This window comes from Ixodes scapularis, unplaced genomic scaffold (assembly GCF_016920785.2).
Source record: "Ixodes scapularis isolate PalLabHiFi unplaced genomic scaffold, ASM1692078v2 PGA_scaffold0__279_contigs__length_252992795, whole genome shotgun sequence".
Taxonomy (NCBI): domain Eukaryota; kingdom Metazoa; phylum Arthropoda; class Arachnida; order Ixodida; family Ixodidae; genus Ixodes; species Ixodes scapularis.
Genome location: NW_024609835.1, coordinates 242,863,615 through 242,888,141, shown reverse-complemented (window position 1 = coordinate 242,888,141; position 24,527 = coordinate 242,863,615). Strand labels below are relative to the sequence as shown.

Genomic DNA, 24,527 nt, shown 5'->3' with positions numbered 1-24,527 from the left:
ATATGTTATTATCAGCTAATCCAATCAAGAGCAGACAGTGTTTCATCACCCTCCACTTTGTTTATTACACTTTTTAATCTACCCAAGGTTACGCAGAAGCCACGGCCAATTGAACCACTTCCTGAAACTAGTTCCCAGCATCTGCAGTTTCCTTTTGTTTGCTAATACTAATGTTTGCTAACATTACAAATATATCAAACAGCAATTAGCATTACCTTCAAGAAGCCACCAGCGGTCCTCTATCGAGGCATGAGTGCACGCAGGGTACATCGGGTCAGGGTGCTGGTGCACGTCTACGACATGTCGCATCAACGACTTCCATTTGGCCAGCACCATTGCACCGTTGTCGTTACTGGTTTGAGCACACCAATAAACATGGGCACGAACAGTCTTCACCCAGTTATTCAGGATGCTGTTTCGCTTTGTCTTTCCTGCAGTAGCAAGCTTGCTCCCAATTCCTAGAAATTAGAAAATGTACATGCATGGCAAGCTGAGGTATAGCACTTTGGCATGTGAGTATGAGCATCGACGACCAAGTAAAGTGGACACAGTCAGAGTATGGCAAGTTTGTAAACATGAGTTAGTGTATTTGCGACTCCAACTAATTATAGGTAGCGCCACTCATTTTCCAAAATAGCGGTTATAGCGAGGGTCGGAGATGCGTGTTGCAATTGAGCCTCCCTAGCAAAAATTCTAATAGAAATTTCTAATAGCCTATCAGTTTATTGACACTTTGTATTAGTCTATTAGCTCTATTAGTTGTATTAGCCTATTAGTTGTATTAGTCTATTAGTAGTATTAGTCTATTAGTTATATTAGCCTATTAGTTGTATTGGTCTAGCCTATTAGTTTTAGTTATATCGGCATGCTATTTACCTACTGCATTACGTGGCTTGCTAAATGAGAGTACACGGTGTAGCTTGTTTAAGATAATACAATTTATTCTCCCATTCATACAAATCTCACATTCACGCAAACCTCTCAATTTAAATCAGCAATCTTCCTAGCCAGAAGCTTGTTCATCCCTGCCTTGCAAACCTTGCGTGTTGTCTCGTCGGTGCAGGTTGTGTCCACATAGTGCCCAAAGAAGCCTGAAAGAGATAATGAATTTGCAGTTGAAAGTGACAGTATCCATAAGATAATTTGTATGAGCACCAAAACGCTATCACAAGGTGGTCCAAGCCAGAGGGACACAAACTGTTTGGGCCTCCGACCACTAAAAACAATTTAGCAGCATCCGGTAACCCTCTTTCGAACCATTTCTGGGCTAGATTTGGAAGCTCTCGCAGGCCCCGCAACCTCCACTTCATGCACCTGAGTAAGGAGTTCTGGCAAAACAACCCGAGAAGCAGCTCGCATTGGGATCACTCGACGAAAGAAACCACCGCTCGATTGGCTGACAAACGCCGTTTGGCAACGGTTCGAGTTCTGTGATATATCGCAGAAAAACTGATTATCACATTTTAGTACGAAAATCGGTATCGCAGGATTATAATGTTTAGGTTCTTGGGATGCACGACGCATGACCAAGAGTGGACTATCTCAGAAACCTCTTTGGTGCCCCTTTAAGGGAAACTCGCAGCGCTAAACTGTTTAGACTATTTGCAAATAATTATAACTTTAAAAAAAAATACTATTCAATTAAGATTACAAATTGAGAGCAATATTGAATCTATTCTCAGAAATTTTAATTTTTGAGCATCCCTACTCGATATCAACTAATTATATTTTAGACTGAAATAGGTAGAATTGGGCCTCCGACCACTTGTAGTTCAAAGCAAATGTTTGTATGAATTCTTTTCAGTTCCTTTACCATGGTACACTATTTACAGCTTGACAAAGATTTACAGAGGAAACTGCTACGGCAGGTAGTTAAGAAACCTGATACATAAAATTTTCGGGAACAGCATGCACATTTCGAAAGAAATACCTCCGGACCATCATCCCTAAGAGGTCTTTCATACGTTTTTGCCATTCTTTTTGTACCAAATCTACAGCAACCTCACAGAACCGCTGAGAAAAAAAAGCAGGTCGTAACTGCGAACGGAACAGGCACTCTAGATACTACAAATGCACCGCACACTAAGATAAGAGGTATATATATAGACTAAATTTCATGCTTTGATACTTACCACGCATCTTCATGATTTGGGATCGAAAATAGCCAGTTGATTGGTGTCCTTCCACCACACGTCGTACCAACGGTTGGCGTTGAAGTCCGTAAGTCCAACTGTGCTCAAATTCTTTATATCGCTACACGGAATAACGACGTTCGCGTCGCCGTCCTAAAACCAGACGTAAACATGCATGTTTCCGCACAAGTAGACAGGATAAGATTTTTCCGACACACGTGTTACTTTGCATTTGGGGGGATTCGGGGGATTAAGGACTGCTGTCAATTTGAAGTTTTGAAGGATGTGCAGTATGCTGCCGCTGCGGCGCCACCAGTGCGACAACTACCGTCACGTGAAAATTGACGTGTTGGTACGAAATAATCTTAAAATACAATTTGCATTATAATACTTATGAACAAATTTTGCTAATGTTTCAAATGCCGCCCTGCAGCCTCCAATTAACTCGCAGCCGCAAGAACGAATGCCAGCAGTGCAAAGGTGACAGGGATAATAGCAATGAAATCCATTCTGGTAGCCACTTCTATCCATAGCCATAGCCATAGATCTTCCAACAAGGAAAAATGGCGGACAATTCGGGCGGTTCCGTGGCGGTTGGCTCCTCGGATGTTTCAGGTCTTTCTCGTTCACACCAAAATGCCCGCGTATGCAAACGAAAAAAGTACCTGGAGCCTGGCGCCGAATACCGAGAACAACAGAGCTACAGCGCAGGAAAAGAGCAAGCGCTGCCGTGCCGCAGGCAAGCGCAGCGGCAGTATACCGATATCGCAAGAATGCGACGGCGAATCCTGCGTTCACGGAGCCTACAGCCACAGAGCCTACACATCTTTTTCCTTGTAATTTTTTTTCCTCTCTCTGCTGTTATTGGGCACAACTAAGTTCCAATTTCGAACTTGCCGGTTATTTCTGGAACTCGTGGTTCTCGAAATTAATCAAATCTTCCAGACTTTCCCCATGACACATATTCAAAACTTTTATAGAGCCATAAATGCTCCAGGTAGTGACGTTTTTAACCCATCTTGTATAGCGTTCAAGTGTTTCCTTAATTATCACTAGAATTTTCGTACCCCATTTTTCTATATGTATATTGAACTCCATTACAAAGGCAAAAGCTGTTCATGAGCACGAACAATAAATGGATAGATGAATGAATGAATGGTCCATCTTCGTTTTTTTTAGTTGTAGATCCAATGAAGACAATTTGTTGTGAACATTCACTCCTGTTTGATAAAAAAAATTACAAAGCAGAAACCTCTGTTTGCCAGCAAAGTATCGGCGGGGACGAGCTCACAATTAAGGGTTTCCACATTTAATAAATCTCAGTTATTCGTTCATACTTATTTGGTGGTGTCGAGTTTCAATTGTTCTAATATGCCCATTTAATATTGTAATAGAATACCTGTGCTACAAGTAGTCTAATGAGCATTCCATTTGTTTATTAGAATGTGTAAATTTGTCTAATTATTATTCTATAAGACTAACAGAATGATTGTATTAGTCTATGAAACTTTGTATTATTCTAATAGAAGGCATACATTAACCTAATAAATATTTCTATTAGACAAATACAGTTTTGTATTAGTCTAATACACATCTCTACTTATGTGATAAAGATGTATATTAGTCTCATAGAGATTCCTATTGGTCTCATACAAGTTGCTATTAGCCTTATAGGGATTCCTATTAGTCTCATAGGAGATGTTATTAGTCTCATAGGCATTGCTATTAGTCTTATAGGAGTTCCTATTAGTCTCATAGAAATGTCTATTAGTCTCATAGATATTCCTATTAGAATTTTTGCTAGGGCTGTCTAGTGTGCTGGCTTCACTGAGCGACACAAATTATTTCTGGTAATACGAGGAAGCTAGGGCGTTATGGGCGCAGGTCACCTCTTTACCCTGAAAACAAGAACGGTGTTTAGCATAATATTTACGCAAGGATGCGTGTTTTAATTCTGGAGCGAAACCGAAACTAATTTCTACTTTAGATTTCATTTCTCAGTATAGGTTTTATTTTCGGATTCTTTCATACCTCAAGATGTGTCTCACATAGTAATTATCTAGTTAAAGAAGTTCGCCGAAACTTTATTTTGTGTTTGTTTCAATGTTTCAATCCAGGCTGATATTTTAGTTGTTGAAAAAATCCCTGCTGATATTTGTGCGTTCTCGCTGCCTTTTCCTGCTCAGATAAATGCCATGGGAAATAATGAACTGCGGGCCTTTTAAAGAGCTGTTAGGTATTTAGATGATTAATTGGTTTAACATTATTCTCAGCACAAGAATAAAAGAACAATTCCAATTTTCGTTCGACTGATGTAGAAAGAGGGTAACAAAATCATTACACAAGCAATGCAATGACCAAAGAATAGTTCTAATACTGTGAGATTCTTTGGCTAGGTGCTCAGCATTTTGTGAAGCCTGAAAAGTGAAGTGCAAGGTAGCGTGGCTTTGAAGCTCAATGCTGATTGGTATGGGGGGGAGGTCACATGACCAGAAGGGGTAGGCGACGCGTGAAGTAGGCAAGAAGGTGCTCAGCCGCCTGTGCGCACTGACGGAGGGGAGCTCGCGAATATGGAAGGCTCTGGAAGATCGCCAGGTTTATCATTACCAATATCGCTTCATTCTAGGAACAACTATGAAGTGTACACATGGTACACATTAAACTTCTGGTGAAGGGTGCTGTGCATGAATGCACGAACGACACCTTCTGGCGTCTTGCGCATTCATGATTACAAACAGAACTCGTGGTGACCTGCGACCCAACCAGGATAGATAACTGGGCGAGTTGGTGAGAGTTTGTGTTGAAAAAACAGCGCTTTGTCTTGTGTTCTCTTCGTCGTTGTGTCCTCGTCTTAGTCGCGCTATTTTTTCAACATGGACCCAACCAGCCCCCTGTGCAAAGGGAGAAGAGTCCACTCAGAAATGCTTCGCATTTAAAATGTATGGCAAATTGCTAGGAAATTGTGTTTCCTACTTGAAAAAGCAGAGTATTGCAGAACATTTCACGTACGCAACACGATTGGCTAGTACTTTTCCAAAAAATTTTTTAACCAGTATTTACCTGGACAACCTCATAGTGCAGGGTCTTGTTGATGTTGGTTTCTAGCAAGCTATAGGTCCCATATTTGGCAGAATAGCCGGGTGAGTCTGCACGGCCGTCACCGGCCAAGTGAAGGCCAGTGCCACAGATTGATGTCAGGAGGACAGTTTGCTCCGTTTTCCAGACCTTTGAAATTAAAAAAAAATCACAAACGTCAATCTTCACTACAAAGAATGACCTTTGAGCAAGCAATTTCGTAAGCTGCAGGTGTGATCACCTTTGTTGCAGCTGGGAAGACCAGACAGCGTTGGACCTTGAAGAACTGAGTCTTGTGTATCAATCACAGCGACACCTATTGACCCCAGAAGGCGCAGAACACGTGTAGGGCTGGCGCCAGAGTATGTTATAGCGGCCGGCAAGATGATGTTCATCAGCGCCTTGCCGTTAATCGTTGGCTGATTTTCCCACACGTCGTATGGCCTCTAACACATGTAGTTACGGCGTGAAGCAGGGTCCCCCGTTGCTTCAGTTTCGTCTCTGTTGGGGCCAGGCACCCCTTACAGATCGAAAACAACTCTAGGAGCTTCGACGTACAGACCAGATATTTTTTTTCCATCAGAGGGTCAGCCGCCTCAGCAGAGACGTTGCACCCCCTGCGAAACAAAACAAGCAGTACAGTTACAACCCTTCCAATTTCAGAGTATGTTGTTTTTATCCCCTCTATATTTTTTCCTGTCTTGTTATTTCATTATTTTAGTCACACTTGAAAATAACAAAAAAATACCTAGCTAGATCCTAGTCATAGTATAAAATTATGGTTTCTCAGAAGATAGAAAACACATACTCGTGAGGTCTTCCATCATCCGAGGTCACGGAGTCATCACTGGTGTCAGAAGAATCTGCCCCATAACTGCTGTTGACGGAATCGTTGGGTCTGTAGCTTGTGTCTGGCTCGGTAGACGTCTCCTCTGACTCATTGAAGTTGCTGGACTCGTCGCCGGTGTCCAAAGGGTCAGCCTCGGGTCCCAGAAGCTCAGTTGTGAGATTGAATTCCAAAGGAGTTGGGATTATGCCACATGGAGGCGAGGAACACCACGGGCGTGACTGCCCGCCACCCTCTGGGGAGGTTCCTTGATGTCCAGGGATATCAGCTTCGTCTCCCGGAGAGCTTTGGCTTGTGACTAGCGAAACAAACTAATATTCAGGACCAACATTTCGGCGTACTAAATCTTCAACAAAAGTGTATTGCACACAAAACTCATTTATGGTTACTTCTTTATAACAGTAAGTCTATATAAAGTCACTACATCCACCTACCTGGCAACGTGGTTGACGCCTGAATCTCGACTGAGGTTTCAAAAGGGATTTCGGTCTGCACACCTCTGCTGGCAGACCAAAAGTTTGATGTCTGTTTACCTGGCACATCAAAAACAATATTTAGGATACAGACTAAAAATGGTTCCTACGCAGGTACCTTTTGATAGCACACTTGCATGTGTCTGGCTCCATGCGCTGCATCTAGGTGGTCGGCTCACAAATACACATGTAAATACACTGGAGTGTGCACCAACTTGATCTGGAAGGTGGTCAACAGATTCACTGTGTGATGCTTGGCAATCTCTCTTGTCCAGTTCAGAGTCGTCCTCGGGTGAAGCATCATGCGACAAACTGTTGCACGCTGGGGCTGCGCTGCTGTGTTCTGGTGCAGGGGCAGTGGCTTGGTCCCTGTTCTGCAAGAGTGTTACATGAAGTGATAGCATCTGAAGACATTCTAACATGCAGCAAAGTAGACAAAAAGTAGGTAATTGTTGAATTACCCGAGATTGCAGTGAAGACAGAAAAAAGACAAGTCTCAGGTTATTCAACAATGATAAACTTACCACCAGCTCCCTTGCCCCCTTACATTTTGTTTGTCAAGAGTACATACTTTGCTAGATCATTCTGCACTTACTTGATTCCCTTGGATGTCAACAGGCCCCCTGAGTGGCATCTTTTGAGCTCCCGTGGCTTCCTCGGAGTTGTCACCGGGCGAAGCATCCGAAGACAAACTGTCAAACGCTGGGACTGTGCTGCTGTGTTCTGGTGCAGCGGCAGTGGCTTGGTTCCTGTTCTGCAAGAGTGATGCATGAAGTGATAGCATTGTGATGACTGCGATTAGGGGGTGCACATACACCGTCGATTGGACCCGTTGTCGAAGAGAGACAGTACCCAGCTCTAGGTCAAGAACATGTGGTTTTATCTAAACTCAGGTTGGGTCCGCAACACAGATTCGACAACCACAAGCACTAATCAATCAAGCAAAATATCTGCACAGCAGGCTTAGCAATAACATGCTATTGGTGGGCAGCAACCACAAGTCGCACAATCAATGGGGATCTGTTCAGAACGACCGGCAACGCGAAGCTATTGGTGGGCATAAACACAGGTCCTCTGACTATTCCCGAGTTTAGTTCGGTTGCTCACTCATGAATACCATCCATGTGCAGAAGCCTTTCTGCTGCACTCTGTCATTGCAGCAGTCACTTGGCGTCTGTTCTGTAAGAGTGGTGCACCATGTGATAGTGTTGGCAGGTACAACAAACAACATATAAACACGAGTACATACTCGTCTAGAGCACTGTGCGGGTGCTTCTGGCGACGATTCAGCCTCAAGTGTAGCGTCTGCCGGCAAACCAGACACTACATCTGTATTTTGGTCTCCACTCTGTGGGGGCAATGAAGCAATACCAAGTGAGTGCGAGCGTATGTGGGCTCGCAGTAGGCACCCAGCTAAAGTGTAAGCAAATCTGCAAGCTCGGTCTTGCAGCTTCGGTCAAACCTGTGTGCAAACTATTATGGCGATGCGCATAGTGTTTGAGTGTGAAAGGGCTCGATAGAAACACGCGGTAACAACCGAAAATACGTACTGGGGTTCGACGACGTTTCACCGATGAGCAGTCTGCTGTTTTGGGACTTGTCTTGCCACGGAAGACGGACGGCACGGCGTCCAGCTTCAACCTCGAGTGCTTCGTCGAGAGACCACCGTCGGCTAACACGCGCAGATTCTTCTCGTAACACTCCGGTAAAAAATGATCCGAACAGACCAATACACGGGCCGTTGGAGATAAAGGCTTCGTGGAGCCCGATCCGTTTACGGCGTCAGTCCAAAGTTTCCGACGCTCGCTGCCGGCGGGAGGAAACTCGTGGAAAAGGACTCCTGGGCTGCTCAACTGGTAATGCGAGCAGTCCGTGACACAACACCGAGAGCCGTTGCTTTTGCGTTTTCTTACAGGCATCGCACGTCAACGATACGCACCGCACACACAAACCGCGCTCAACGAGGCGACGAGGCGTCGGTGGCGTCGGCTGATCAGAAGGGAGCCGGCCGAGCGCGTCGTTCACGTTTCTCACGTCGCACGGCCGCACGGCGCTGTCAGCGCTGCTCTCCCCGGGAAATAAAACAAAATGAAAAAAACCTGTACATGCTTGATGACGTCACGGCCGTGCCGGGAGGAGAAATTTGGAGGAAGCGGAAATGCAGCCGGGCAGTGTTGTCTGGTTCGCACGTCTCATCCAAAACCAGCACATTCGTGCTTGTTGAACTTTGAAAGCGATTTTAATAAACTTCTAGGCGGAATTTCATCTTAATATTTGCTTTGTGGGCTTTGTAGATGATAACAAAGAGAACTGTATTGTTTTGCACTACTAAAAAAAGAAGCGGAGTTGCCCTTTAAGGGGACTCTCCCTCTAGGGGGGTCAACTTTTGAACCCTTGTCTTAAAATTAATGGAATTTAGAGGGTAAGCTAGAGGCCGTGCTAGATAACAAAATTTCAGGTTTGTCGGTTAAATGAGAAGGAAATTAGAGTGGCGTCTATCAGCAACACGCCTCCATTGTTTAGCTAATCTGTCGTCAGAAGGCTATCGCTATATTCAAGATTTTTATTTTCTAGATATGTAGCAGAATGCCTAGAGCAGTGGTCTCAAACTCATTCCAGCGTGGGGGCCAGATAGCCCACCCCGGGAAGGCCGAGGGCCAACGTTAGACGGGGTGGAGGTGGGGGTCATAAGATTTCAATGAGGAGAGACCTCGTGCTCTATGATTTTTGTAAACTCAGTTTCGCCATTGTCATTTTTAAATTTGATTTCCTTGTATGACATCTTTCGGCCTTGACCTGATGTGATGACAATGACTAAAATGGCACCGCACCGCCAATGTGTTCGCATTTTTAGTAGAACAAGAGAGAAAGTACACTGCCGTTTTCTTGCCCAATTCATTCAGGAATCAACCAAGCTGAAGATGTCTCTAAAAACAATCAGTTAATTTAGGAGTTCTCGTTTTCCTCACAATTTCTATTACAATATCCATGCTTGTCTCTTGTAGCTTTATCTTCGGCAGTTTTTCCTGCTGATCGACAGTTCGCACAGCCGAGATGCATCCTTCAGCAAAGAGATCGCGCTTGTAGCTCAGTCGTGGAATTGTTGCACATTACAAAAAGCTGGGAAGCAAAAGATAAAGCAAAACAGCGGGTAATTTAACACAGAAAAGAGAGCAGAGCTATACTTTTCGAGCGAGAATGATTCGGCGAGATGAGATCACTGCGGATGGCGCATACCATTTCTAGCGCTCAGGACGTGGGAATCGGGACTCGTAGCCGGGTGCTTGCGGGCCGCGTCCTAGACTATTCGAGGGCCGCATGCGGCCCGCGGGCCGCATGTTTGAAACCTCTGGCCTAGAGGGTGTGGCTATGTAACAGTTTTTTTTTTTGTAAAAAAGTAATCTATTTCTATAAATTTTCACTTCTGCAAAATTAGCCGACTTTTTGGTTTTGTGTGTCTTCGACAAAATGTCAACATTGTTTACAAAAAAACATTTGTAAAGTAACAAAAAATTCCATAGCCGCATTCCTTATTAAATTTCAGATATGAAAAGTGAAGAACGAGCCTTCCTTGTATTGCCATTATTAAACGATAGTTTGACTAAAATGGAATTTATACCAAAAAGTGGAATGGAGAAAAATGCATTCAAAGTGCTCCAAATCCTACCTTTTCTTTGGCTTCGGTGGACACAAAATAATTTATATAAAATTAGCTATGCAGTGTAAACTAATTAAACTTTTTGGGAATACTCTCTAGATGTTGGTGGAAACAAATATGTCATTTTTCAAAATCAAATTTTTTTTGCAGAAATATTTTTTCTGGGTAGTGTCCCCCCTTAACAAACATAACATCCCCCAGCGGTGATTCAGCAAGAATTTCTTGAGGTGCAGAAGTATAGTAACTACTCCCAATTTTATACCGATGGTGCCCAATCATTGCATTTTGTAGAATGAGCAGTTTACCCTGAAGGATTCAGTAAGGTTCAGCGTCTCAAGGAATGTGCTAGTATTTACACGGCAGAGCTCTATGCAGTTTTGATGGCCTTGGAGTATATTCTCACCAGCAAGACAATGAAATTTATTTTATTCGTAAATTCTCAAGACGTGCACACCACACTTTGCTCAATGAAGGGAAGTAAAAATTGATTGGCACAACTTGTCCGATCTAAGGTACAATGTGGTCTGCGGCTTGGCCGAGACATAAAATTCTGCTGGGTGCCTAGCCATGTGGGGATCCTAGGTAATGAAAGAGCAGACGAATTGGCCACTAGCTCTAAGCACCTACTGCCAACTACCTCACAGATTCCATTTCAAGACATGAAGCCCTTAGTAAAATCATTAGTTTTCCAGCTATGGCAGTCGGAGTGGAGTCTGGAATGCGAAAACAAACTTCACAGGATTAAACCAGCTCTTGGTATGTGGGAGAGTGCATCCGACAGAACCTGCCACCATGAAGTTATTTTGTGTCGTCTTAGAATGGGTCAGTCCTACCTTAAACATCTGCTCAGGGGGGAAGCCCCACCTCTGTGTGATGACTGTGGGGAGCATTTAACAATTTTACACATTTTGTGGCTGTGCCCAGGGCTTGAGCAAGAACGACGTACACATTTCCCCGAGTTTTTTCACACCAGATTCCTTTTCACCCAGCGCTGCTAATTGGGGAGACTCCTATAGTACCGTTTGATCGTGTCATAAATTACTTAAGAAAAACCGGCTTCCTATACTAAAGTTGTAATTTTAATTCTATGACTTTTAACCTTGTAACATGAACCTTTTTTTAGATAATTTGTAAAAAAGAAGTCCTGCGTATGTTTCAACTAAACAAGCTTGGTGCAGTATGGCCATAGTAGCTTTGCGCCATAAAGCCCATATTCAACAACAAGCAATTTGGTACTTGGAAAGGCTAAGCAATTTTTATAATTTGTGTTTCAAACATACGGATAAAACTAAAGTCTATGCTGGCGCAGTCACACCAGGCGCCATTCTCGTTCTCTTGCCACCTTACACCTTCGAGCAGCATTACAGACATGATGTCACTACCCTCGCGGACAATTTTGTGTGTTGAAACGAAGGGAGGAAAGCGCATGAAAAGTGATGAACGCACCCTCTCCCTACAATAGACTTCTTACCCACAGAAAGTTGCCCGTGGGTGTAGGGCACTTATGTCGGCTGTGTTAATTTCTCTACCTGTGCTTAAGAGGCTCCATTTAACAAAAAGTGGCAATTTCAAGAGCACTTAATTTAGCTGCAGTACTGCTGCTGTTCCTTGCTCACATGTGGTCACTTAGGTTTAGGTACAGCGTCATCCTGTTGGCATTTCTGGACCACAGGTTTCTTTTTCGGTACATCAGCGTGGGCTCCCCTGACAAATGCCATGATGCCGATGTGTATGCGAGATCTACGTTGGGGCATCTGCTCGAGAACTGCCAGGTGGCTGTGCCAAGAAGCCTTGGTGGCACAGAAATGCCACCCATCGTCCTGTGCGATCAGGCTTTCCCTCTCACTAGTAACCTGATGAAGCCTTTTCCCCATAGTTTGAATCATCCTCAAGACAAAGGCGACTACAACTATGCCCTTTCCAAGGCCAGGTGTGTTGTGGAGCACGCGTTTGGACGTCTGAAAGTTCGATTCAGAATCATCCTCAAGTGAATGGAGGTCTGTATTGAGAATGTCAACGCTGTCGTCCAAGCGTGCTGCATTCTGCACAACATCTGCGAGATGCTCAACGGCAGCGCGGACCAGCAGTGGGTCCAGAAAGTGGAGGAGGACGACAAGCTGGAGCAGCCGAGCCGCAAGACCAAGGCCAAGACGGACAGTGGCACCACAGTGCGCACTGCACTTGTTGCATACTTTGGTGCTAACCCACCCCCCAAGCGCAACCAAGCCTCAGCAGAGTCACTATAATCTGTTCAGCAATAACCTCTCCCTGGCAAGCAAATTGTGCTTGTTATTAGGATGTTTTGCCTAATGCTTATTCATTGTCTTCCAGAGTGTCCCAGGGAAGCAGTATAGGTCCACTTTTATTTTGCATTTTTAGATTATATTATATTTTGCTTTTTGTAGATAGATAGGACAGAATAGGATGCAAAGGAAACAAATAATCTAACTACAGTTGTTGTCACCTCAAGAACAAAGCATGTTTTCGACATAGTCTATACCACAACCTCCTTTATATATAGTTTGCACCGATGTCATTATAGACTGCCATTGTAATGACCTTGCTGCTGAGCACGTACCTTCTGCAGCATGTTTGACAGTACCCCTCATCCATCACACAGCACCAACTAGTTCTGATTTTTGCACATGTGCATGATAGTCGAACCTCAGTCGAACTTTGCATAGAAAGTTCAAGGAAGTCTAACCTTGTCAGGTTCACGCTATCCCTACGAACAAGTATCCTAATTCTCCACATGTGTAGTATTATGCAAGGAACCAATTTTTTCTTAGCATAATTGCCCATATTGATGTGCCTTTGAAAGAAAGGTATTTTACTGAATTTCGGTGTAGTCGTATGTGATGCACATCTTTAAGATAATAGTATTGTACCCACATTTCACCATCAAGTCACTCAAACCTTTAGAAAATAGTAGTGGGTCTGACGTTTATCCCAAACAATGTGTTTGTCCCGCCTTGAACAAAACGTCTGTAATTGGGTTCGAAGCCGAACAAAGATCAAAGCAATCATGGTATGCCAATGCTTTGAACGCAAACTCAAATAAAAAGGAGGCTATATCTTAGATATTACTTTGGAGGTTTAAATTTTAGGTACTGCAGGAACTCTCGCTGCAGGTCATTAGATTCCTGCATGATCGCAAACTGGTGCTGCCGGTTCCTGTGCGTTCTTTCCCTTGCTTCACGAAGCTCCTGTCTCTGTGCCCTCTGCTCCTCGAGGACCAACATGACAAGGTCTCCCTGTTTGCAGGAGGGCATTTTTTGTTATTGTTGTGGTTCCACTCGCAGTTCTTCAGGAGGATCCACCGTCGCCTGTAATTCCCCAGGGGAGATGTCTTCAGGTTCCTGATAAAACCAATGTGTGCTCATCAGGAAGGCCCATGACTTCAAGATACATGTATAACTTACGATATTGGGTTTGAATGTTTTTCACTTTGTGCAGGAATACTGTCCCTAGCATGACCTAAGTATACCCGAGCGAGACGTCATGACTCCATAAATTGTGTTGTTACATAGTAATTCCAAGAATTTTTTCAGTCTCTCCTTTGAAACGCTTGACGACGACGTGTCGTGGGAACCACAGTTTGAACGTACCCTCGGGGTGTATCTCGTGATGACGACTGAAGACAACTCGACTTAAGCTCGTAACAATGAGAGCCTCAACAAGCATTGGGCAGTGACTCGTCTTCAATCAAAGAATGACGAAAACAGTCAAGCTCTAACAACGTTTGGAGCTCAGCACATGCCCTGTGCTTGGCCAACCCCAGTGCGTGGGTATGATAAACATTGGCGGCATATAAATCCAGCCAGGTCATGTGGTCACTTATTCTGCCTGCGAGTTGGGTAGGCGAAGGCTGCTCGTGTTTCTCAATTTTTTTTTTGCATGTAGGAAGAAGTCAATGCATGTTTTGAACATCATTCATTAATTCTTAGTAATATTTATTGGAAGAGTTTTATGGGCCCTTAATGTACCAACAGAGAGCCCACCTAAAACCAAAACGGGTGGAAAAATTGCGAGCCATTTTTGTTCTTTTTAAAGCATATGAGATTACTGAAATACCTCCAAAACATCTCCAGATAGTGAATCATCCACTAAGCTTGGATCGTTGATTGGCAGGCCCCCAAGGAATCTATTTAGGTCATAGAAGTAAGGCCAGGTTGCCTTCCCGATCTGGTTGTTTGGTTTTTTTTTTCTCCTGTAGAAAAAGATATAAAAAAAAGTGCTCCTACGTTTTTAGCAACTGAATTGGGCTTGCTGTCACCTGGGTACAATATTTAATCTGCATTTCCTTTTTTCCACTGTGAATTCGAGCCATACGCAAACGTGGACTGAGCTATTTTGTGGAAAATTCAGTTTAACCAAAAAGGGGGCTGGCAATGTATTTTGGCGGCAACTAGAATGGAAACAGGTGAACCAGGAGCTCTTCTTGTCACGTTTTGTGAATTGCAATTTCTTTTGTGTTCTATTGTAGGGATCGTCAATGGAAACTAAAAAAAAAGGTGATTTCCGGGGGCTTACGTGCCAAACCCACGAAGGACATCTGGTACATCCCAGAGGAGGACTAAAAGCTGGGGATCTGTTGAGGTGAAGCCAAGAGCCTTCCGCATCCAATGGTGGACACCTCAGCCGAGCTTTCAATCCACCAACTGGGAACCCATAGGACAGCATTTAGCCTCGTAGACACTGAGGCGACACACTAGAACATTACCGCTAAATTAGGTCGTGCTGATCAAAACAGTGAATTTATTTACTATATGTCGTAGCAACATCGAATACCGCATTTCGTCAAGTTTAACTGTAGAACAGAAACTCTATGATGCTTCAAGCATCTCCGAGTGGACCACACACATGGTGCTCATGCAGAAATCCATGCTCACCGTTATATCCCGAGAAATTGCCCACCCAAAACTGAGAGCACATTAGGTAAAAATAAGGGGTAGGCTAACATTCGGTGTTCACAAGGTAGCTCAACTTGAGCCATTGAAAAATAGAAAGTCCTGCTACAAATCAGGATGGGCTATCTGTTGGGGATGGGTCGTCTCTCGGGATGTTACGGTAATATTCCTTGTACCGGTTGCAACTTTCAGTATTTCTTTACGTTTAGCTTTCTTATAAATTTCTTAACCTTGCCGTTTATTTCACCTAAGGATGTTGTGAAAACAAACATTCAAGTCTCGTTGTTTACAAAATCCACGATGCTACAATAGAACCTTCGCGTGGCTATGTATAGAGTCAACCTCGCTTTGGCTTTCGATCCTCCTGTTAAACCGATAACTAATGCCATCAATGCTACCTCTTTCCTTTTTGCGTTCCGCACTAGTTCGTCACAGCATAAACAATGAGTTTGTTCACTCATTCAACAACTCATCAAATATCATGCGTAACAATAGGGGTGTACCTTTTCGAAAGGAAGCACATTGTCTTACATGTTGCACCTGTTGGTTAAGCGGTTAGAACTAAATATCACCACCTTGCATTCCTTCAACCATGAAAAAGTGTACTCCAACTCTTCTTTGTTCGGATATCTGGCTTTGGTACATCGGTAGTTCTGTTGTCTGGTTGTTACTATGTTAGTAATGAGCAGATTTTGCTGCACATCCTTCTGCGTGTGTTTTTTTGCAGATTGTTTGTAGAGCAATTATGCAGCCGCATGAGTAAAATGAAGAGAAATTCACGATTACATGCTTGTCATAAGTGACCCAAAGGCAGTGCAGTATGTCCGCTAGCCTGGGCTCCCTATCCCTAACCTGCATCACGCAGTAGTGATACATGAAAGTGTGCTGATTTCCAATTAGATATTGTGTGTGTGGCACTATGACAATTTTTACAATCTCCCTGTTCTCACATCAGTTTCTTAGGGTCCCACCATTAATAACAGAGCTGTTCTGCATGCCCGGCACCCAGTGCTGTTGACTTGTCATACAGACTATTCTAAGAGTAATCCACTCACTCTTCCGTGTCACCCTCAATGACATCGAGCCCACACAGGTTCGGCGAGTCGACGTCGAGAACTGCCTGAATTAGGGGCGTCAGTTCATGGGGGTTCGGGCCGGCACCTACCAAATGAATGCACATCATTTTCATTCCGTAGTCATCCGGGCCCCAGAGGCATTGCAGAGTAGAGGGGGATCAATAACCAACTACCAAGCTAGAATATAAACAGCATAAATCCAACGGCATTATGAAGCATCAAATGAAAGCATAGTAATTTATACTTAAACGTAAACATTTTTGACAGAGGTCTGTCTGGTTAGGGAGAAATTGACAGAGTTTTTGCGGACTCTAACCAAAGTTTTATTTAAAAAACACATAAACCCGACGTTTCGGGAACCGCTCGGTCCCTTGGTCACGGGTGACTGTAGGTGGGGGCGCGGTGGGGAAGGTTGCCGAGATGGTTGGCCTTGCTGAGGCTTAACCCAGAAGGCGCGGGGGCTTAACCCAGAGGGCCTTGCTGGGCTTAACCCAGAGGGCCTTGCTGGGCTTAACTCAGAGGCCGCGCCCTCTGGGTTAAGCCTCAGCAAGGCCAACCATCTCGGCAACCTTCCCCACCGCGCCCCCACCTACAGTAATTTATACTGTGTGGCAGAAATGTAACTTCTTAAAATTGCAGTGGAGTGATCTCGCAACAGTGACCTTCCAACATGCACATCGCTGCGTGCAATTGTGCTGCAGTGAACTTTGTACATAGTGCTTTCTGTGTGCCTTGAGGATGCAGTAGTGTAGGGTATTCAGTGACGTGTTCAATGACCAACTTTGCCCTAAGTTTTAGGACTGTTTTCTTAAGTGAGGATGTGGGTGCGACAAGTATGTAGTACCCCCCTCCGGTCCGCCCGTCTGTGGCCGCCAGGCTCGGCGGGCAACATTGTTCACCGCACGAATAAACGCCGTTGAGCGCACGCGCTCCGGCCAGTCATCGTCCACCCTCACAACCAGGCTGCGTGTTGTCTCTTCTCGGTGGGTGCTTCGGCCCCCCTCGTCCACGTTCGAGAAAGATCGTGACATTGGCGACGAGGAACCGTGGCACTGGAGGCCACCAACGTGCACGGTTCGGCCCACGCCGCCGATAGAGTCGCAACACCGCACCTTGCTCCTGTCGCCATGCTGCTGTACGGGAGGCTCGAGCCATTCAAGGGAGATGGGTCCGCCTGGCCAGTCTACGAAGAACAAGTCCACGTGTTCTTCCGGGCGAACGACACGCCCGAGGCGAAACAACGGGACATCTTCTTGGCCAGCTGCGGGACCCGAGTCTTCAGTCTCCTGCTCGACCTCCTCAAGCCGGCCACGCCGCACGTCAAAACGCTGGGTGAGCTGCTCGCCATGCTGCGCTTGCACTTCAGCCCGGCGCCGTCCACGCTTATAGAGCGGTTCCGCTTCAACAACCGGAGCCGCCAGGACGGGGAGACCCTCGGGCAGTTCGTCGCTGCGCTACGAGGGTTAGCGAGCACCTGCGCCTTCGGCGACCAGTTGGACTCGCTACTCCGGGACCGGTTCGTCTGCGGCATCAACAACCCTGCCATGCAGACGCGACTCCTGGAGCTCCCCGACCCCTCGCTGGACGTCACGGTGAAGGCAGCGCTGGCGATGGAAGCAGCAGCGAAGGACGCCAGCGAGATAGCGCGTGCGGCCGGCTCACCGTCGACGGAAGCGGCGGTGAACAAGATGGCGGCAAGGAGCGGTGCCTGCAGCCGCTGCGGTGCTGCCCACTCCCCCTCACAGTGCCAGTTCGTCCAAGCACAATGCTTCACGTGCGGGAGAACTGGGCACCTTGCACGTGTCTGCCGAGGGGGGAGGACGAGCGGCGGCCAGCAGCAGCAGCAGCAGCCTGGTTCAAGCCCGGGTTCCAGCCAAGCCCGCGGCCAGGGTGGCCGTCGCAAGAAAACGCGGCGGGGACGAGCGGCACCAGGTCCGGGTACCTCCTCAGCCAGGGTCCACGTCGTGGCCGAGGATCCGCAGATTTTCGACGTGTGGCACACCAGGAGAATTTCATCGTCTGTGCCACCATACATGGTGTCTGTCGAAATCTGCGGCCACCCCATCATCATGGAGCTGGACACGGGTCAGCGTGTCAGTCACGCCCGGGAAGCTGTTCAAGCGGACCTTCCCCGGCGTGTCCATCGAGGCGTCTGACGTCATGCTGCGCAGCTACTCCGGCCAGCTTTCCCAGGTCCAGGGTCGGGCCCAAGTCAGCGTTCGCCTTGGCGACAGGGAGGCAATCCTTCCCCTTTACCTAACAAAGGGGTCGTCGCCGACGCTGCTGGGCCGGAACTGGATTCACTCGCTGGGTGTTCGGCTGCCGGAGTACCAAGAAGCTGCGCTGCACGTGGTGAAGGACGTCCCGAGCCTCCTGACCGACTTCCAGTCCCTGTTCCAGCCAGGGGTGGGCACCTTCGCCGGCACGACGGTCGGCACCCACATACCCGAGGGAACCCGGCCTCGATTCTTCACGCCGCGTCTGCTGCCGTTCGCCCTGAAGGAGGGGGTCACCCAGGAGCTGCAACGGCTGCAGCGAGAGGGAATCCTGGTGCCCGTCAAGTCTTCCGAGTGGGCTGCACCGATCGTTCCAGTCCTCAAGCAAGACGGCCGCGTCAGGATCTGCGGGGACTTCAAGGTCACCATCAACCCCGTCGCTACCGTCGAGAAGTACCCGCTGCCTCGGGTAGAAGATCTCTGGTCGGCTCTGTCCGGGGGACAGAAGTTCTCCAAGCTCGACCTTCGAGATGCCTACCAGCAGCTGGTGCTCCAGGATGCCGCCCGGAAGTAGGTCACCATTTCGACTACCATGGGACTCTTCCAGTACACGCGCCTACCGTTCGGCGTGGCCTCAGCCCCAGCCATCTTCCAGAGGGAGATGGACAACCTCTTCAGGGGCATGAGGCACGTGGCGGTGTACTTGGACGACATCCTGGTTACCGGTACCGACAACGGGGACCACCTGCAGAACCTCCGCAAAATCCTGACACTACTACAGGACGCCGGTCTCAAGCTGAGGCTGGACAAGTGCGTGTTCCTGACCCCCAGCGTGGAGTACCTGGGACACATCATCTCCCAGGCTGGCCTGGCCCCGGCTCCCCGCAAGATTGAGGCCGTGCTCAAGGCGCCGAAGCCCAAGAACAAGAAGGAGCTTCAGAGCTACCTCGGCCTCATCAACTTCTACAGGAGGTTCCTGCCCAACCTGTCGACGCATCTAGAGCCGCTGCATCGCCTGCTTCGTGATGGGCAGCAGTGCGCCTGGAAGAGGGAGCAGGACTTGGCCTTCCAGCACAGCAAGCAGCTCGTCGTTAAGGCTCCAGTGCTGGTGCACTTCGATTCGGCCAAGCCTGTGGTCCTCACCGTGGATGCGTCACCGTATGGGGTAGGAGCCGTCCTGTCGCACCGGGGTCAGGATGGTCAGGAACGCCCTGTGGAGTTTGCTTCTCGTCGACTACATGCGGCGGAGTAACGCTACAGCCAGCTCGACAAGGAAGGCTTGGCCCTCATCTTCGGGGTCCAGCGCTTCCATCAGTACCTGTGGGGCCGGCAGTTCGAGGCAGTCACGGACCACAAGCCGCTGCTGGGGCTGCTGGGACCTGACAAGGCAGTTCCAGTGCAAGCCTCGCCTCGAGTGGTACGCTGGGCCTCGACGCTGGCAGCCTACAGGTACAAGCTGGTCTACCGCCCTGGGAAGGACCTGGGACCTGCAGACGCCCTGAGCCGCCTGCCCCTGCCGGAAGTGCCTGCTGCCGTTCCAGAGCCAGCTGACGTGTTCCTGCTGGAGCGGGCCTACCCGGGGGTGCTGACCAGGACTGCGGTGGCACAGGCGACCAGCCGGGACCCGGTCCTGTCTCAGGTGGTCAAGGCGGTTTCCTGAGGGGAGGAGCTGCGTCACCAGGCATACAGCCACGAGACCGCCGAGCTGAGCTTGGAGCAAGGCTGCCTCCTGTGGGGTTCCAGGGTGGTGATTCCACAAAGTCTGCGGGCCAAGGTGCTGCAGCTGCTGCACGCGGGGCATCCTGGCATTGAAAAGACCAAAATGGTGGCACGGTCGCACGTTTGGTGGCCTGGCTTGGACCAGGACATCGTGCACCAGGTGCAAGGCTGCCAAGTCTGCCAGGAGAACCAGCGAGCCTCGCGCCACGTAGAGATCACCCCCTGGCCGTTCCCACAGAGGCCGTGGTCCCGCTTGCACGTGGACTATGCGGGACCCTTCAAGGGCCACTACTTCCTGGTGGTAGTGGACGCCTTCTCCAAGTGGGTAGAGGCACTGCCAGTCACCAGTCCCTCGGCAAGCGCGACCATTGCGGCTCTGCGGCAGGTTTTCGCGGCGCAGGGATTGCCGGACATTATTGTGTCCGACAATGGTCCCGCTTTCGCCAGCGCCGAGTACTTCGACTGGCTGCAGAGGAATGGAATCCGCCGGATGCTGGTTCCGCCGTACCACCCCGCTTCCAGTGGTGCAGCAGAGCGGGTGGTACAGACCATCAAGGACAAGCTCAAGAAGAGCCAGCCCGGGGATTTCCGTACTCAGGTGGCCCGGGTACTGTTTCAGTACCGGACCACACCCCATGAGGTCACTGGCCGTGCCCCCTGCGAGCTTCTGTTGGGCCGGATGGTCAAGACCCCCCTGGACGTTTTGCATCCAGACCTTCGGTCCACGGCGCTCCTGAAGCAGCTGAAGCAGAACCTGGCTGCTGACCGAGGGTGCCGTCCCGGGCCTTTGCCGGAGCAAGGAGCGTCGGTGTTCGCCAGGAACTTCCGTCCTGGCCCACCCTGGTCTGCCGGGCGTGTGGTTTCACCAGCGAGTGCCTCGTCGCTGCTCGTCCGCATGCCCGACGGGACCACCTGGCACCGGCGCGCCGACCATGTCAGGCCTCGCCACGGGACCTGGCTACCACCCTCGGCCGTCGCTTCAGAGGACCAACCTGCGGGGGGCCCAACAACAGCACCGGTCGTGGCCAGTGGAGTGCCACCCACCAGCACGGAGGCGACCAGCGTCGCCACTCCTGTGGCACCAGTTAGACAGGTGCCACATTCAAATCCGGTCCCTGCAGCTCCACCGGCTGGAGCGCGACCTGTACAGGCAGTGCCCGGCGTTGCCACACCTGGCCCGTCAACTCCAGTGCCCAGGCGGAGTATGCGGCAGCGAAGACCACCTGACCGCTACTTGCCTGGGTGATCTTCATCATCGACCGGCCAGGACTTTGCACGACCAGACGCCGAGTTGGTGTCGGCCGTGCGCGTCGTGTATTTAGTTATTTTGTTTTTAGAGAAACAAACTGGGGGGGAGGGATGTGACAAGTATGTAGCGCCCCCCTCCGGTCCGCCCGTCTGTGGCTGCCAGGCTCGGCGGGCAACATTGTTCACCGCACGAATAAACGCCGTTGAGCGCACGCGCTCCGGCCAGTCATCGTTTACCCTCACAACCAGGCTGCGTGTCGTCTCTTCTCGGCGGATGCTTCGGCCCCCTTCGTCCACGTTCGAGAAAGATCGTGACAGTGGGGAAGAAAAAAATATTTTTTGGTTTTAATGTTATTGGCCTGAAACTTGCAGACTAGGTTGGTACAGGGGCCCTAATAACCACTGCAATGTTTGACTCAATTATGCCTGTTGGATTTCGAGAAACACGAGTTTCTATGTTTCTTTGTTTTGCCAATCCCGAGATATTTTTGGGGCACAGTAGCAAAATGAAATTCACTGGACAAGTGCTTGAATATATACCAAAGGGGGAGACAGAGCCCTTTTTATAAATTTCCTTCTGGAACGGCTTTAGTGAAAGTTTGAATGTTCATGTTACCAAATTTGCAAATAAGTACAAAGACATTTTATAACTTTAAAAAAAAATTTACACTTTATTGCAGAAACTGAGATTGTCATGCCCTTCTAGCACTCCCTGGCACCAAAATAAAAAAGGCTGCATACAAATTGAGCCACTAGTTAAGAAAATATCAATGGCAGAAACAGTCACGGCTCAAGAAAATGCGTTCCTGAGAAAAAGAGTCTGAAAGTTTGGGGCACGACAATAGTGCCAGAAGGAACCCGCAGCATAGTCTTGTGTGCTGTGTTGCAACGTCCTCTTCTGGCGTGCTTCGGTTTTTGCACTGTGGCGTTTGGTGGCCTTGTGTAAGCGGAGGGAGTCTTTCTCCGAAGCTCGCCGGAGAGCCAGGTGCGCAGGCTGCAGGTTCATGGCACTGGACATCTCTTGGTGTGCCCTAGCGTACCCAGCATTAAACCTGACGACTGCCTCGTGCAGCGCAGTCTGTATCGACACCAGTGAGGCGTGCTGCTCCTTCGGCATCAAGGCTTACAGTACAGAGTGGAAACTCTGCGGCATTTTGCGTCTTGGCTCCCAAGCAGCGTTCAAAAAGCGATGTCTGCGACAGACGCTCATACACACGCAACATGGCTTCAGCAACGTAGTTGGGGAGGCTGTACTTGTGTTTGGGTTGTGGCGGTCCCTTTGCGTCGGCGACCTTGTTCCGGCACCAGGACTCCGGTCCTCCTGGACAAAGGTCGTGTTTTGGATCTTCATCCGTCGAGGTCACATGGTAATATGTGGCCATCACGGCTCGCTTCATGGCTTCCACATCGTTACTATGGCTTCTGATGGCCCATCCGTAATACCCAGTCAGCCTCTCAATGAGCACCTTTGTAAGGCGGCCCTTTCCTCCAAGAGGCTTGTCGCTGTTCTGCAAGAGCTTCCGCAGAGCAGTCCCCATACGTTTTTGTACATGGTTGAGGCACTCCTCTTTCTTTATGGGGAGAAACCCGTAGGTCTTGTCTTCAACTAGAGCACAGAAAGTTCTGCGCTCCCCGTCAGATATTAGTGTCATGTAGCGCAAGTCATGTTTCTCCAGAGAGCACCCAAAAATGGCGAGTGCCGCATCAACCTCCATTCTTCCTGAGTTTGCGTCGGTGTTTTTCTGACACTCGTGGTTCTGATGCCACTCAGAGTACCTCTCCTCTCCCAGCTTGGGTCCAGTCTGGCAGCCGTGACACAGATTGGAGAGAACCTCAGCATCTAGGATGAGGCCAGTGTCACTCGATCACGCTCCCGACACCAACATGGGAGCTGTAGCCTCTCTTGAGCCATGTGCCGTCGTAGACGACAGCAACATCCTTGGTGAAGTCGGGGTTCATTTCCCTGTATGTGCTTTTCACAGCAGCGGCTGACTCGGTGTAGATCTTCTCAGCAGTAGCTGCAGCCGACTTACTAACAGTGTTTTTCAAGTGATCTTTGTAGGTCTTGTGGTGGAGCCCTCTATGTGATACATTCATTACTGCCCAGAAATCATTCAGGGCAGTCTGACCCTTGCCAATGCTTCTGATTGCCGAAATCGCTCTCAAATTCACATCAAATGCGTTGGAGTCGACCTTGCGCGGGGATGACCACGTGTGAGTCACGACTTCGCAGACGGGGCACACAAGTTCAAGCTTGACGGCAAGTCCCAGAGCGGTCGATTCCTGAATTCTTACGCCCGTCGCCGAACAGCTTTGGCAGACTGTATAGCCAAGAAGCTCATTTATAGCGTCGAGCTGCACAATCGTGAACTTCGCCGATGAGCTTGTCGCGATAGCGGGGGCTTGCTGAAGCAGCTCAAACTTCCTTTGCGTCGCGGAAACGGAGGCAAGCTTCGCACGGACGACATTGCGATGTTCGGTTGTCGCATCAGCTTCCTCCTGTGACACGTACTGCGTCTCTAGATGAACAGTCGTGTTCTCCATCGTGGTTTGAGACGCACAAAAAACAATGTTTTCTTCGGCGGCGGCAGTCGATGAGCACGCAGGCGCGGTGATCTCGGGCTCACTCCTCGCGGCGATCGTCGGGTCGAGGCTCGATTTCGCCGCTCTGACTTGCTTCATCCGGCGCTTACACGCTCCATACGCATATCGAGTCTTGCTCTTATACTTGCTCCTCCAGATCGCAGAAAAAGAAGCGTGAAAAATACGCGACGCAATCGAAAAATGTAAACAAAGGCAACGAGAGCAATGGAGGAAACTTGCGGATAGCAGACGACAAAAAGCGGAGCGGACAAGGAGAAACGCCGGAGAGACCGAGCGCGGAGAAAGAGAACGAGCGAGCGGGAGAGGAGGAACTTGCTCGGAACTGTCCGGAGCCTCTCGGCGCCAATAGTACAGCCCGATTTTCCGAACGCGCGCATCGGCCAATCACGGCGCCACGCTCCTTTGGCGGGAAACTTCACGAAACGGCGTTGCCTCGAGCGTGACGCCAGTTTGAAATTATAGACTTGAGCGTGTTGGTAATCTGCATTGAATTAAAACGAAAGTAACACACACTCTGTTTTTTCCTCTTGTGTGTTTTTTTCGTTTTAATTCAATCCAGTTTGAAAGGT

At 48.5% G+C, this 24,527-nt stretch overlaps 1 long non-coding RNA gene and 1 pseudogene across 1 annotated transcript; one reads left to right on the top strand and one right to left on the bottom strand.

The window, feature by feature from the left end:
- Positions 1 to 923: 923 nt before the first annotated feature.
- LOC121047834 lies at positions 924 to 2,452 on the bottom strand. Its single transcript, XR_005798688.2, has 2 exons — positions 2,133 to 2,452; positions 924 to 1,091 (listed from the first exon to the last, which is right to left on the bottom strand). It is a non-coding gene; the product is annotated as an uncharacterized LOC121047834 (long non-coding RNA).
- A 9,349-nt stretch (positions 2,453 to 11,801) lies between these two features.
- Positions 11,802 to 12,431, top strand: LOC115323138 (annotated as a pseudogene).
- The last annotated feature ends 12,096 nt before the right edge of the window (positions 12,432 to 24,527 follow it).